Source organism: Lissotriton vulgaris, chromosome 10 (genome assembly GCF_964263255.1).
Source record: "Lissotriton vulgaris chromosome 10, aLisVul1.2, whole genome shotgun sequence".
Lineage (NCBI taxonomy): Eukaryota > Metazoa > Chordata > Amphibia > Caudata > Salamandridae > Lissotriton > Lissotriton vulgaris.
In genome coordinates this window covers 268,615,181-268,628,942 of record NC_141698.1, presented here as the reverse complement: position 1 = coordinate 268,628,942, position 13,762 = coordinate 268,615,181, and the positions used below count along the sequence as shown (strand labels likewise).

At 45.2% G+C, this 13,762-nt stretch overlaps 1 protein-coding gene across 1 annotated transcript in view; it reads left to right on the top strand.

Moving 5' to 3' along the window:
- The window catches only part of LOC147685100 (uncharacterized), a 142,192-nt gene that overhangs the window by 72,995 nt on the left and 55,435 nt on the right, over positions 1-13,762 (top strand). The gene's annotated exons all lie outside the window — the stretch shown is intronic.

Sequence of the window (13,762 nt, the reverse complement as noted above, 5' to 3'; positions counted from 1 at the left end):
GCGATTTCTGATCCCAGAACAGGATATATTCGAACATTTGTGGATCTAATGTTGTGTGAATTGTTAACGTGTAGGTTTGTTTACAGGTTAAAGGAAACTAAGAAAAATACAACAAAAATTGAAAAACTCATAGGCCTAGGGGATATCCGATACACGATTTGTTTGAATTATGTACACCTTATCTTAACGCGCCGCCGGACCCCAGGGATATCGGCTTCATGGCTGTGTTAACCAGACAACGCTGAACATATTGTGTCGACAAACGCTGCCGGCCCCCAGGGTTGTAGGCCATATGCTGTGTCATTTTGGATGTGTACAATAAAGGTCTTTGAAAAAAAAAAATAACAGGATGGAGCTGAGCTGGGCGGACTTTCTCACATAGAGACGCTTGATCTCCGTTGCGGTTTCTACATGTAATACAAGTAGGATGAATGTCCATAATGTGCGTAATCCACGGGGTTCAGAAAACTCAAGACAGGAAAGCAACAGTAACTCTACACAGAGTTCATCCAAAATGACAAGTCCAAATAGTAAATACACTTGCATGCCAAATCTCCTGCCAATGCCTTTGTCTACGTATGCAGTTAACCAACCGCTGATCTTAGGAATTTGCACAGTGGCTCATTTTGCAAATTTGCATGCTTCATATATGTGTTTATATACTCCAAACAGATAGGACAGCAAACCACCTTGCCATCTCCTCTTCAATAGATCCCACTTTCTGTTTTTACAAACGATCACTGCACCAATGGAAGGCAGCTCGTAAAGGCATCAAACTAGAGAAGCATCTGCGTGCCACAGTATACCCCTCCTTTGAAACGACTCCCATCTTGTTCCTCCAATAAGCCCGTGTCCATGCCAACTACATGGTTTATTGTGGAAGAATGTAATGGATGCAAGCTAGACTCCAACAATTTCTGACCTAATATCTGTTTGATACAATCAAAGAAGGTCAAACCCAGCCACACCAACAGTGTAGCAACAAGTGTATTTCTTGGGCCAGCATACCTCAGTCCATGACTATCAGTCAGTAGGAGCTCTCACTAATAGCAGAAAATCCTATAACATTGCTTTAGAACATTACCTGTTTACTGACAGACCATGCAGATCAAAGCCCCACTTGAAACATAATAATTAGGAGTAGTAACTCTTCGTATAAAGCCTTCTGGCCACAGTAGGAACATCAAAAGCTCTAGTTCGAGAGATAAATGACTCACTGTTTCTACTTGCATTATTGTGTGTGAACTTGTGAAAAGACAGCAGGAAAATGTGTAACACCATTGTTGCACCAGTACAACATAGAAGAAGCTTACCATCCATTTGGCTGGTAGACGAAGCAGCGGTATTTGTTGACTCCATCAAAGTATATGCACCCCCTCAACATCTGTGGCAAAATGTGCTAGCATTGGCCAGCAAGGAATTCATGTTTAGAGGGGCGATGAAGCACAAAAGGAAATGGAGATTCTGTGTTTAGCCTTTTTGCAGCAATTGCATTGTTCCTCTCACCCAAGGGTCCTCATGTGTTCTTTTCTTCGGTTTCTGGATACAGCAGTGATTTAATTCTAATAAAATGTATAAGACCTGTTTGTATGGTTTCTGCGTACGATAGAGGTGCAACAGAGGCATAGTAGTATTAGCAAGCATACCCCCTTCCTGTAACACAGCCTTCTTTCTTATTTGTTCTGCCCACCTGTAGACATGAAGGGAAGTGGCCCGTCTTTGCATCAACACTTTTGCCTTTGAGGTTGTTATGTTGCTATCTGTCTTATGCTTCGGCAGCTATCTACAGAGACCCACAGTGAAGGAAGGACCGGAGGCAGCTTGTGTATGAGGTGGCAACCGATTAGTCGCAACATTTCACATATTCTCTGGAATTTGCCTAGGGTTAGTGTGCCTTGGTTATTGTGGACCCTGGTGACCCAAACAACTTGCTCTCGGTAGATACAATATTCTAGCAGGTACTACAGCATGGCTGTGCAGAAATATCTTGTAGGTATTGTACAATAAATGTGTCCATAAACAATGTTGCATACAGTTGTGCGAACATGAGTGTGAAACCTAATCATGTTTGTGTGTGGTTCCTTGGATACAAGATGATGATCACCTGTTTCTGATGTATATACTTTTAACCCCATATTTCTCACCTATGAATATCCCAGGCACCAGACGGGATCTGGTGATTTTCCTCAGCAATTCCCTCGTGCAGTAGTAGGTGGCGTCATGCAGCTTCGCCTCTGGCCTGTCCCACACTAGAAGGGATGTTGGGGCCACTACGAAACTGCCACTGCTACATGCTGATGCAAGATTCTTTCTTTCTGCCCCTTCTGATCCAGATCCAGAGGGTGCTCCCTCTTTCTGTTAGGGCTGACAGTCATTATCCCAAATATTTTTATTCTAAACGGGCCAGTGTGCAAGGGCCATGTCTCCCTCAATAACGACAGGTTTCAAATCCTTTAAGCGTCGGATCCTCGACTCTTCTCTGGATGTTCCTTCCTCTCCGAAGGATTGTTTTCTCCTTGTCTCTTCTTCACCGGGGACTGGACGCCGGGTCGTTGCTTTTTCCCTGGCAGCTTCCAGAGTGGGTTCTACGCTGTCTCCGCGTCCATAGGCCTCGAACTCGCTCTTCCGCACCTCGCAGTTGGTTGACTCGCAGGCCTCTCCGCTTTCTTGAGATATCCCTCAGGGCCCTCATTAGTCCATGGGTCTTCCATCCTTCAGGGGCTGGCTGTTTCTTCCTCCAGCAGGGCACGGGGACGGACGGCTTAGTTTGCAGCCTTCGCCCTCGTACGAGTTGCTCTCTTCCCCACGATGCCATACAGAGGCAAGTGTAGCCTTTTTCCGTGCCATTTCCATGGCCACCGGCATCTTGCAAATAGGCAACCCGGTCGCTCCACTCCCAACGGACCCACTTCTTGGAGGTCATCCACCAGGGCTCTGGTGGTGGGGAGCGGCTTCTTCACTTTGAAGCGTTGCTCCACAACTCTTTTCTGGGGGCCTGGGGGTGTCCTGCTACTGGGGATCTGGTGCCTCAGCAGCTCCTCCACCGCCATCGCCCTGCCCCGCACGGTCCAGTCTGTCTCTGACTCTCTAGCCCGTGCTATGGGGAGTTCTGTGGCCCTCCGCCCCCATGCTTGGTTGTGGGATGGCGCCTTTGCGGAGAATATTTGGGAGCCTCTTGTTGACCTGCCTCGGCTTATCGGTCCTTAGGTGTCTTATGGGAGACGTTTATCCCACCTTTCTCTTTGGTCCTAGTTTTTCGGTCGGCCCGTCTGTGTGCTGTGTGTGTGTGGCTCAGACTGCCTTCAGGGTCCTTCAGTTGGCCCCTCTTTACTTTTGGCTGCTGGTACAGCCCTTTAGCTTTGTGATGTGTGTTTTTTGGCTGTTGATGAAGCCGTGTAGGTCCTCAGGTTGGACCATTTGTGTATTTTTTGGCTGATTTGTAAGCCGCCTGCGGTGATACCCACAGGTCTTGTATGTTCTTGACCTCTGCTGCGGGTTTCCCTAAGAGGTGTTCCCCTATTTTGTTGTGGGACGTGTCGTACCCTAGGTGGGTTACTTGTTGGCTATTGTAAAGCTCTGTCCTAAGCTGGGCGGGTGTGGATACCTTCTCGGATTCCTCAAGCTTCCTGGTGTCACTGTATACCGTTTGGTGCGGTCCCTTTTTCTTCCACCTTAGCGCAGCTTGCGCTGCTCCAGGTTCTGTCCTGCTCAGTATCCGATGGTGTTTTTATATCCTTCTTCTACAGGGCTTGCCTGTCGTACATTTTGCCCTTTGTTCTTGTGGGATATTTGCTTCTGTACATTTTGCCTTCCCTCTTCTGCCTTTGGATCGCCAGACCGACTTTTGTCTTGCCGTCTATGGCGTCGTGTAGTGGTGTTTCCACCTTATTATCCGATATTTCGGCCTGGTCCTCTGCCTTGTGTTTCAGGGGAACTAGGAAATTTCTGGTGTTCTCCTGTCTTCTAGTTGACAGTTTTAGGTCTGCACTACACATTCTCGCTTTGCGGGGGTTGCTGTTCTGGGCACACTACTTCGTAGTATTTCCCAGCTGCCTGCTAAGCACGCCTGGTCGTTATGGTCCGCCTCAGTGGGCCTCGGCGTGTACCCGTGTGCTCCTGTCCCTTGCTCTGCTGGAGCTTTGTGCTTCTCAGCCGTAGGGCCATTCCTGCCTTGTTCCCTGCCTAGGGGCTGATGCCCGTTCAGCTGTCCCCTTCGCTGGGTGTCTTCTCCTGAGGCGGACTCTGCCCCCGTTTCCACCTCTTCTCCTTGGATTTTGCGGGTGGTTCTTTTCTCCTTTGGTACTCTCTTGGTGCCGTCTGACCCTCCGGGTTTTCTGGCGAATGCTCTTTGCCCCTCGGGTAGGCTTGTGGTAGTCCGGCCTTCCCTTCTCCTTGTTCTTGCTTTGCTTGATGGGGCTAGGCCGTCCTACCTGTCCCAATGACACATCCCCTGTTGGGGCCCTGTGTTCTTCCAAGCTGGTGGGGCTCTCTCGCAGACCCTCCTCCCCTCTGGGTATGGCTAGGATATCTATTCTACATTAAGGAATCTGCGTCTAGTAGTCTCTATCAGATGTACAAGTTACTTACCTTCGGTATCGGTGTTCAGGTAGAGACGATTTTAGCCGCAGATTCCTTCACGGCCCGCCCTTCCTCCCCTTTCTGCGAGGACCTTCGGTTTGGTCTTCTGCACTCGCCTCCCTCCGGAACGGTTCCGTCACAAGCATGCAAGGGGTTAAGCAAATGAAGCTTATGCTGAGATCTTTGATACATATACGTTTGTGAAGAGCAGGGATGTCTCTTTTTGTGAAAGACTTAAAAAATTGAAACAGGCCAAACCGTGGCCTACTACTGTTTAGCTTGAAGAGACCAAGATAGTTTATTAGTCATGGGATCATGAAATATTGATAGATTTTTCAACTATAAATGGTTTGCCATGAATTAACCACGGACAAGGGGACACAAAGACCTTTTTAGGCAGAGGCTTCTAATATGCCCGGATATCGGTATGGGATGAGCAATCTTTGATGAAATGGAAAAGCTGCATAGTGCTGAATCTATGTGCTGCATTTATCACTGTCAAACACCAGACTCTACCTTTGAGACTAGGCACCTGAGGACGCATGCTAGAATGGATCTCCTCTCAAAGACGGCCAGAACGCTATGCGCCTCATCATTAAGTCTGCTCATGACACCTGCAGAGTCAGTGGGCCACACAGTGGGGTTCTCAGTAGTTAGTTGTCCACCGTCATGCTTGGATTCACACATGAGGGATTTCCACTGATGTGCGTGCCACTCTAATGAAGAAACCTTTTGATGGCACCCGGCTATTTGGTAATAGGGCAGATTGAGATCTGCATTGGTTTAAGACCGGAAACGCTATAGCCACCTCCTTAGGCCTCCAACACTCTCAACTTCAGCACGAGTTTGCTCGATTTTGTTGCTTTCGATGTTTCTCTACAGGGTTCAGCTGTCAGCAATGCCATTCCACCCAGATAAAGGCACAAAAGCCCTAAAATACTCTGGTTAGACAACACAGAAGCAGCATTAGGGGTAAGATCTGTAAATCTCTCCATCTTGCCTCCTCTCCTCTTTCTTCTCAGCACCACATATGGAAAGCAGGCCTTACTTACTTCTTGCTGAGCACCAGTAACCTGTGGGAGGCCAGGTGTCTTCCTTTCTACCAGCCTGGAAAGCCGTTACTTTGGGTCCTTCAGGTAATGTCAAGCGAATCTTAACTAGTCTAGAGCACACAACAGCGTTAATCAAAAAGAATTACACATGTAGTTTGACATTTTTTAAATATTTTTATTCGGACATAAGGTAAAAAATGACAGTAATCCACAAAGAGGTGGTGTTACACCCCTATATGCTAAAGAGGAGCGAACTGAAGAATACAATAACTGTAACAGCAGCCAAAAACAGTATTTTCCAACATAAAGACAAATATAGCAAGCTGTTGAGATATTCCAATAGTTTACAACTTTCTTTACATTCGACCTTGATATTATTTCTTGGTCACTATAGACCCAGCAGATACAGCCAGCACGTGTTTCATCAAGATGACTTTGTTAGCGCTAGCTAAGAATCTAACCGTAGAACAGCAGCAATACCAGAAGAATTGTAGCGAAAGAACCTTTGTCACGTTCAGTTAGTCCAACAAGTCACAGAAGTATGTTATAAAGTCTCAGTCCTAAATTAGTGCACTGTCAAGAGAAAATCGTCCAAACATGTAGGTGGTGGAAGTCATTTTATTTAGAAAGTGGAAAATGAATACTTAGTCCACAGGTCACAGTAGGGGATTTCACAAAATGTATTAGTGTGTACAGTGCCAAAGTTCTGAGCAAGGTGCATCCATACTGGGACCGGTTCCTATGTATCCGCAGCCACAACTGAGTTCCCAATAGGGTAACAGTAAGATAATAAAAAATGGGTCTACTCGATCCTTCATACAAGCCATAGTTCCCTTCTTCTCAGGCCTCCTGAATGTTCGAAGTCCACCTTTCTATCTTGCAGCAAAAGGTGGCAGTGCTCCTTCTGAAAGGAGTGACAGACTTAGTGCCAGAGCAGGATATTAGGCAAGGGTTCTATTCACAGTAATTACTTGTTCCAAGAAGGATGGCAGTCTTCATCTGATCTTAGACTTAAGGGTCTTGAAACTCTATCACAGGAAGGAGAAATCCAAGATTCTGACCCTAGCTCAGGTCTTGTTGTCGATGGAAGTGGGGGGACTCGATAATGTCACATTATTATCATTATTATTGTTGTTATTAAAAAGATAACTAAAGCACACTGTAACCTAAAAGGCATCTAGTGCTGGCCAAGATACCTGTAATTGTCGTTGGAGTATTATTTAGTGTAAAGACAGGTTTTTAAAATAATTTCCTGAAAGCAAAGCAGTTTGGTGTAGCCAAAATAACAATGCAGAGGCTATTCCAAAGCTGAGATCCCTGGACAGAAAAAACCTCACACCCTGCCCCAGAATTATTAAACTTGGAACCTGAAGAAGGTAAGCATGAGTAAACTGAGAATATCTTGACAGTACATAATACTGAATTTGTTTTTTACATAAACGTGGCTCTACCTGATAGTTTGCCCTGTTTACCACGCTTGCACATTTTAAAAAGACTGGCTTCCGAACCTGAAGCAAATAAAGAGAGTCCAAAGTTGCAGAAATGGACGGTCATGATGGCAGGCCCAGAGCTAACTTGATAGCCGAAGACTGGATTCTGTTCAGCCGATTCAGCACATAAGAAGAAGCTCCAACAAACAATGCATTACCATAGTCTAGGCGGCTTAAATGGCACTGCAAACAACTGTTGTGTTCCTGGATAGCTGAGGCAAAACTCTGCATAATTTTCTCAATAATGAGAATTGAATGCTAGAGAGTTTATTAACACGGACAACCAGAGACAAGTCAGAGTCCATCTGTACTCCTAAATTGTGAACCACAGAAACCCAAATTGGAACTGACCGATCTTCTGACTTGGTGTCACGCAATCTGCAGTCAATGTCAACTCTGATGTTCAACCTTGGATTTTTAATAAACAGACCCAAATCTCACCTAGAACCCTACCAAAATGTCATTTCATAGGGTTGGTTCAGGACGCTACCATTCTTAGTGCTTTTTCTCTTCCTCAGAGGATCCATAGCATGCAGAAGATGGTTCCATCCTTCATGGAAGGCAAAAGAGTTCAAGTCCTGTCAGTTTGGTGCCTGGTAGTTCTGCTAGCTTCTTGTATCCTGGTCATGCATTCATGCTGACATATGAGGGCTCTGCAGTGGTGCCTCGGCAGGCAATGGTTCCAACATGGTGGAGATCTGTCGGACACTATTGTGGTTTCCTGAGATGCTGCAGCTGGTATGGTCTGGTGACGGAGCAAGATGCACCTTCACTAAAACATGCCCTTCAGTCCCCCTCCAACCGTGGTCATGATGTGATGCCTCCACTCTATGGAAGTGTGTTCACTTGGAGGATCTGGAGATCAAGGAACTCTGCTGTCCATAGGAGAAGTTGATTCATATCATCCTGCTAGTACTGTGGGCTATTTGGGTGATGTTTAAGCCTTCCTCCTATCCATTCAAGGTTGATTTTTCCATATCTTTATGGACAATACAACAGCAATGTGGAATGTGAACAAACAACGGGGGAATAGAGTCTCAACTCCTGTATCTAGAGTGGTTGATGCTAAGGTCTGAAGCACACTGTTAAGGGGTTTAGTTAACAGCCAATCGCCTGTTGGGGACACTGAATGTCAGAGCCAATGTTTTGAGCTGCTGTTATCTTGTCGATCACGAGTGGTGTCTACTGCTGGAAGAAGACCAGGATATCTTTGCCAAGTAAGGCGCACCTCTGGTGGACTTGTCCCTTGACAGCAATTGTATATCCTCCACTATCCGTTGGTGAGCTTTGGAGGGCGCAGTTCAGATGAGATGGAACTTTCGGTTGCACTATGCATTTCCCCCCTTGCCCTTGACTTCTGAAGAAGATTCGCCAAGACGGGCCTAAGTTATTCTAATTCTCCAGACTGGTCGAGGAGGGCGTGGTATGCATACCTTCTGCTCTTCTCCCGGTGTGACAGCTGTCCAGGGGAGACTTCTCTCCAACTCAGGGTAGGAGGATACTGTGAGCGAGGTGTTTGCTACACTCCAGTCTCGGAGGCCTTACCTTCAGGCCTGAAGATTGAGCAGGTACATATTTGTTCATTTTAGTTGCCACTGGAGGTTGTTAATGTCATCCTGTCAGCTTATTGCCTCTCCACAAAATTTGTTTAGTCTAGGAGATGGAACATCTTTGTTTCAAAGTGCTCACAAAACAATGTGGACAGTTTATGAGCTTAACAGGGGTCCTCCAGTTTGCATTTGTTCTAGTCTAGCTCAGAGAGGGCGCACAGTGGCTACTGTAAAAGGATATTTGGCTGCATTGCCTTTGTTCCTCTGGCTCCCAGGCAAGCCTTCCTGTTCAAGTTCCCTATTGTGATGATGCTCCTTAAGAGGTTCCCCAATCTGTACCCTCCATCTCCATTTGTTATGCCCAAGTAGAACCAAAATCTTGTTTTAATGTTATTTATGGGGTCTCTGTCAAAGCCCCTTCACAGTTGCCATTTGTAGTTGTTACCCATAAAGATGGTCTTTTTGGTGGCCTTCACTTCAGCAAGGCGAGTTAGTGAGCTGCAGGCCCTGCCTCCCAGACATTTACAATGTTTTTTCCTGAACAGGCTTGTGTTGCGAACCAAGGGATGTTTTCCTCCCAAAGGTGGCCCCTCATTTCCACCTGGATGCGTCAATTACCCTCCCATCGAGCTATCCTTTGAGGAGGAGGAGGAACAACTGTATTGTATGGACCCTGGGCTGGAGCCCAGTTTTTATCTCAACCTAGAGACATCAGATTGGATGACCAACTTTTGTTCGTACTATGGTAATATAAAAAGAAGTAGCACAGAAACAGATATTATCCATCTGGGTTATTCTTTGTATTATAGTGTGCTATGCAGTTGCCAAAAAAGAACCACCTGAAGGCATCAAAGCTCACTTAACCAGAGCGAAGTCCTTTGCACTCAAGAAGTATTTCTGTTGCAGAAATCTGCAAGGTTGCGACGTTGGTGTCTCTATATACTTTTGCCAAATATTACTGCTTGGACTTGGAGGTGCGCAGGAATAGGCACTTTGCGAGGTCCACACTACTGGATTTCCTTATCTAGGCTTCTTTTCTAGTTGTTATAACTTCTGCCTGCAGAGTGAGCGAAATTCAGGCTCTATGTTCTCAAGAACCCACCACAGTTTTTCACAGTAATAGGTTAGTGATAATAACTCACCTCAAATTGCGACTTTGCTTGAAGTGCTCCTGGGTCACCGCACGTTATTTGGGGCTGTTCAGTGTTCATGGCTTCAATGGAGACATCCCTGGAAGAGAACTAGATTTACAGGTAAGAAAGCATTCTTTATCTTAAGTACTTATATCTTTTTATTTATTTATTTTTTTAAACTTTTATTTTTCATTTTGCATAAAGAAAGATGAGGCAAGAAAAGAGAGGTAATAAAACAATACAAAACAATCATGTCACCATCAAATGTAAACTGAAACTTTCCCCTGTTGAAGGAATACAATGCAAAAAAAATAAAAAAAAATAAAATGGAATACGCTGCAGTGATATGATTGCGCGAAACAGACTTGCGATCAAATTTATGAACAGATTGATGCGACACATAAGCTACAACCAAAAGACAATAATGCCTAAAATGTGTGGGATGAGCAGGACAACAAACCAAGAGTAGCTCCTAAAACCCACACCAATCGCCAGGGGGCCAAGTGGACGTGTAGTGAACCTCACTATGCCATGCAATGTGTGGAGAAACATGCAACTGTCCCACTCCGGAGGGAGTGATGCCGGAATGTAATGGGGATTCTCAGGCGGACTTGCATCGAGCTATTGACTCTCTGTACGGACCCCAAATGTCGACCGGTCTGGAGGCAGTGGGGAGTAAAGTGCTAAATTCCTCGCAATTCACATTGCAAAACACCATGCTGTTTAACCAGGAGCGGAGCGTGGGGGCCCGTTTACTGCCCTTAAGTACTTATATCTAGTGAATACATAATCTTCCTGCAGATTCCTCATTACTCTATCTTTCCCCAATATCTTAGTGTCATGAGTAATAGTAAGATCCCAAGCTATGCAAACATGGGATGTACTGCTTTGTTACTGTCACAAATTCCCTCTCAGTTCCTCTGTACACACCTCAATAGGGTGCAGAAACGTACCGAGAACTTGAGGGAGGGTTGGCTCATAATATACTCTCCTTCAGTGGGTTGAAGTCACTGCTTAAGCCGCATGGCACTAACTGGTAGCACTGTAGCACTATTGCTGGGGAATCATTTCTGGACCAGTCTGGTGCCTAGATGGATATTCCAAAGGTGAGGAATCCGCAGGAAGATTATTTAACCACCAGCGAAACTGTTACCAAAGATAAGGAACTATTTTTTCCATTCTTGACTAGGAGTCCAGGTGATTCCCCCCTCTTACAAGAATAGCCTCTTACAAAAATGCATGCAACAATCAATCCTCCTCTGTACGAGCTGAACAACTATGGAACACACAGCCTCCAAAATTAAAAAAATATCCAAGAGCACTTGAAAATCAGGAACGAAGTAATATGCAGACCTGCTCTAACCAATTAATAAATCCCCAACGCCCACTATTAAAACAGGGAGTTTATAGTAAATGGGACAAACGCCACCAATGTCTTAATGACATCAGTATTAAGGACAACAAGCCCTGCTTGTGCAGAAGTTAACTTTGGCATAAAGGTGTAAAGTGCCATCTACTATTAGATCCTTGCAAAGGTGTGATTTGCTTTGAAACTGTATTTTATGCTGTGCGCTCCTTACAACTCTATCAACTCGTCCCTGTACTTATTCTCATACCAAGAGGAGCTGATCTTAAAGCACTACATCCACCTTTCTCTCTCTTCTTCCTTTCTGTTTTCATTCCATTTCCCACTATTCCTTAACACTTTCTTCCCCTTTCATGTTTTCCTTTTCACAGATCTCCTTTTTTGGATTGGTTTATATATATGCCATCTAGAGCCAGGCCAGCTCTCATTCCACTGTGCCTTTTTCTCTCTCTTTTTTTTTTTAAGAAATAAAATATTTTCATTGACATTTTATAAATAGTATAGCATTCCACACATATCATGCAAAAAAGAACTGCAAAGTCAAAGAATTACTGCATACAACAAATAGGAGCAACACATAACTACATTATAAACTCTCACCCCCATAACCCTTTATCCCACTATTTGGTGTTGCTCTACCATTTTATCTTATATCAGTATCTAAAGGAATGCTGCAATACTAAGTCCAACTAGCTCCAATCCAATCTTCCCATATCTTAAGTTTTTTAAGGGCTGTCCCTGGACTGATACATTGGAACCTTCCAAGTCTCTAAATTGAGGGGGTGGGCACATTTCACCAGATCTTAACAATGTCTCTTTTGATGATAACCAGGCAAGCCCACTGAAGCTCTATTTTACATCTATTGGAATCGAAGTCTGATTGTATGTGCAAAAGGGGCATCGCCTAGTCCTCTTTCAGTTTCCATCTAATCATTGATGCCCCCCTTTCCAAAAGGGTCTCATGTTTGAACATAGGCATGTCGTGAGGAGAACATTCCCTATCTGATTTTTCACATCTTAAGCCTTTTGGGCAAGTGCTCATGGCCAGAACACCACAGCCTTTGCTGGGTGAAGTATGTGCTGTGCCAATAATTAAGCTGGATCATTCTGAACTAAGACACAATTATTCTTTCTCTTGGGACCATTATAGCCTCCTGCTAGTCTTCTTCTGTGGGTTTGCCTATGTCTCTTTCCCCTGTCTGCATTAGGGCTCTAAAAGTCCCTGGTGTATGTATCACTAATTTGTGGTAGAGTGAGGATATATTGTGCTTCACCCATGTCCCCATCAATAGTTTAGCTTCTAATAGGCTACGGTCTTGTAGATTGGTCAGTTATGGGTAAGAATAGTATTGTTTTAATTGGAAATATTGGAAAAATGGCTCTTATGCATTTTGTATTCATTTTTGATAGCCGTAAAGATGGGCAAGAAACTTACACCAATCACTTCGGTCAACTTGGATTTCCCTTTGAGTCCAAGGCATATGATCCCTATAACACATTGAACTAGAGCAACTTTATAATTAAAAAAATAAACTTATGTTCGAGGCATATGAGCTGCAGATCTCACACTTAGCATTGGATCACCATCTGGTGTTGTGCTCGGATGATTGCATGTTGTTGTAGTCTTGGAAGAAGTCTTTGTAGTCACGAGATAGGTGACTCCTCCCTTAGATTGTTTTTTTCCGCCACTGGGTTCGGATGTAACTTTTCCGCTCCGCTTTGAAATCTACTTTCTAAAGTAGTTTGACGCGAAAAAACGTACTTAAATTCTTCAGATTAACTTTTAAACATCTCGACCCGCGACTCGACTTCATCAGCTCGATTCTGGTTGTCAACGCTAGCCGTTGGGCCTATCCATGCCGTGAGGCCTACTGTTCATGGAAAGGACACCATTCAAGAAATGCCCCCAGTGTGGAGCAAAACTCCCGCACAGTGACCATCACAAGGTCTGCAACCTGTGCTTATCACCGGGACACGACGAGTCCAGCTGTCCAGCCTGCGCATTCTTTCGATCGAAGAAGACCATTCGGGATCAAAGAGCTCGTCGACACATCATGCAGAGATCAGCTCCAGAATCAGTGGACATCTTCGATGAAGACCCAGATGTCCCAGAAGAAGAATCCGAAGATCTCAATCGTATCTGAGGCAGATGATTCCGATGACTCCATCCCTCCAGGTCAACGAGTAAGTACTACTGCCCCTACCCCAACCCCCCCACCGAAATCAAAGGCACTGGGCAACACTCCGCCTGCTGGGCCCAGTCGCGACCAAAGACATACTTCAGAAGTCCCACCCGTGCGACCGGCTCTGAAGAAAATCAAAAAGCCTTCCGGTAGCTTGGGACCGAGGAAACCCCACGTGCCGATCCCACCAGCGCCGTCGGCACCGAAACCGAAAGGAGTCCCGGCTCCGAAACCAGTTCCAACACTGTCAACTTCGAAAGATAAATCGGGTCCGAAAACTCCCAAGCCTGTAGACAAGCCGGCTTCGGACGCTTCCATACCGAAGAAACCAGCTTTGGTTCCGAAACCAAGATCCTCGGAGCCAAAATCTACTCCAAAGGACTCTATCACGCCTCCTAAGGCTAAGGACA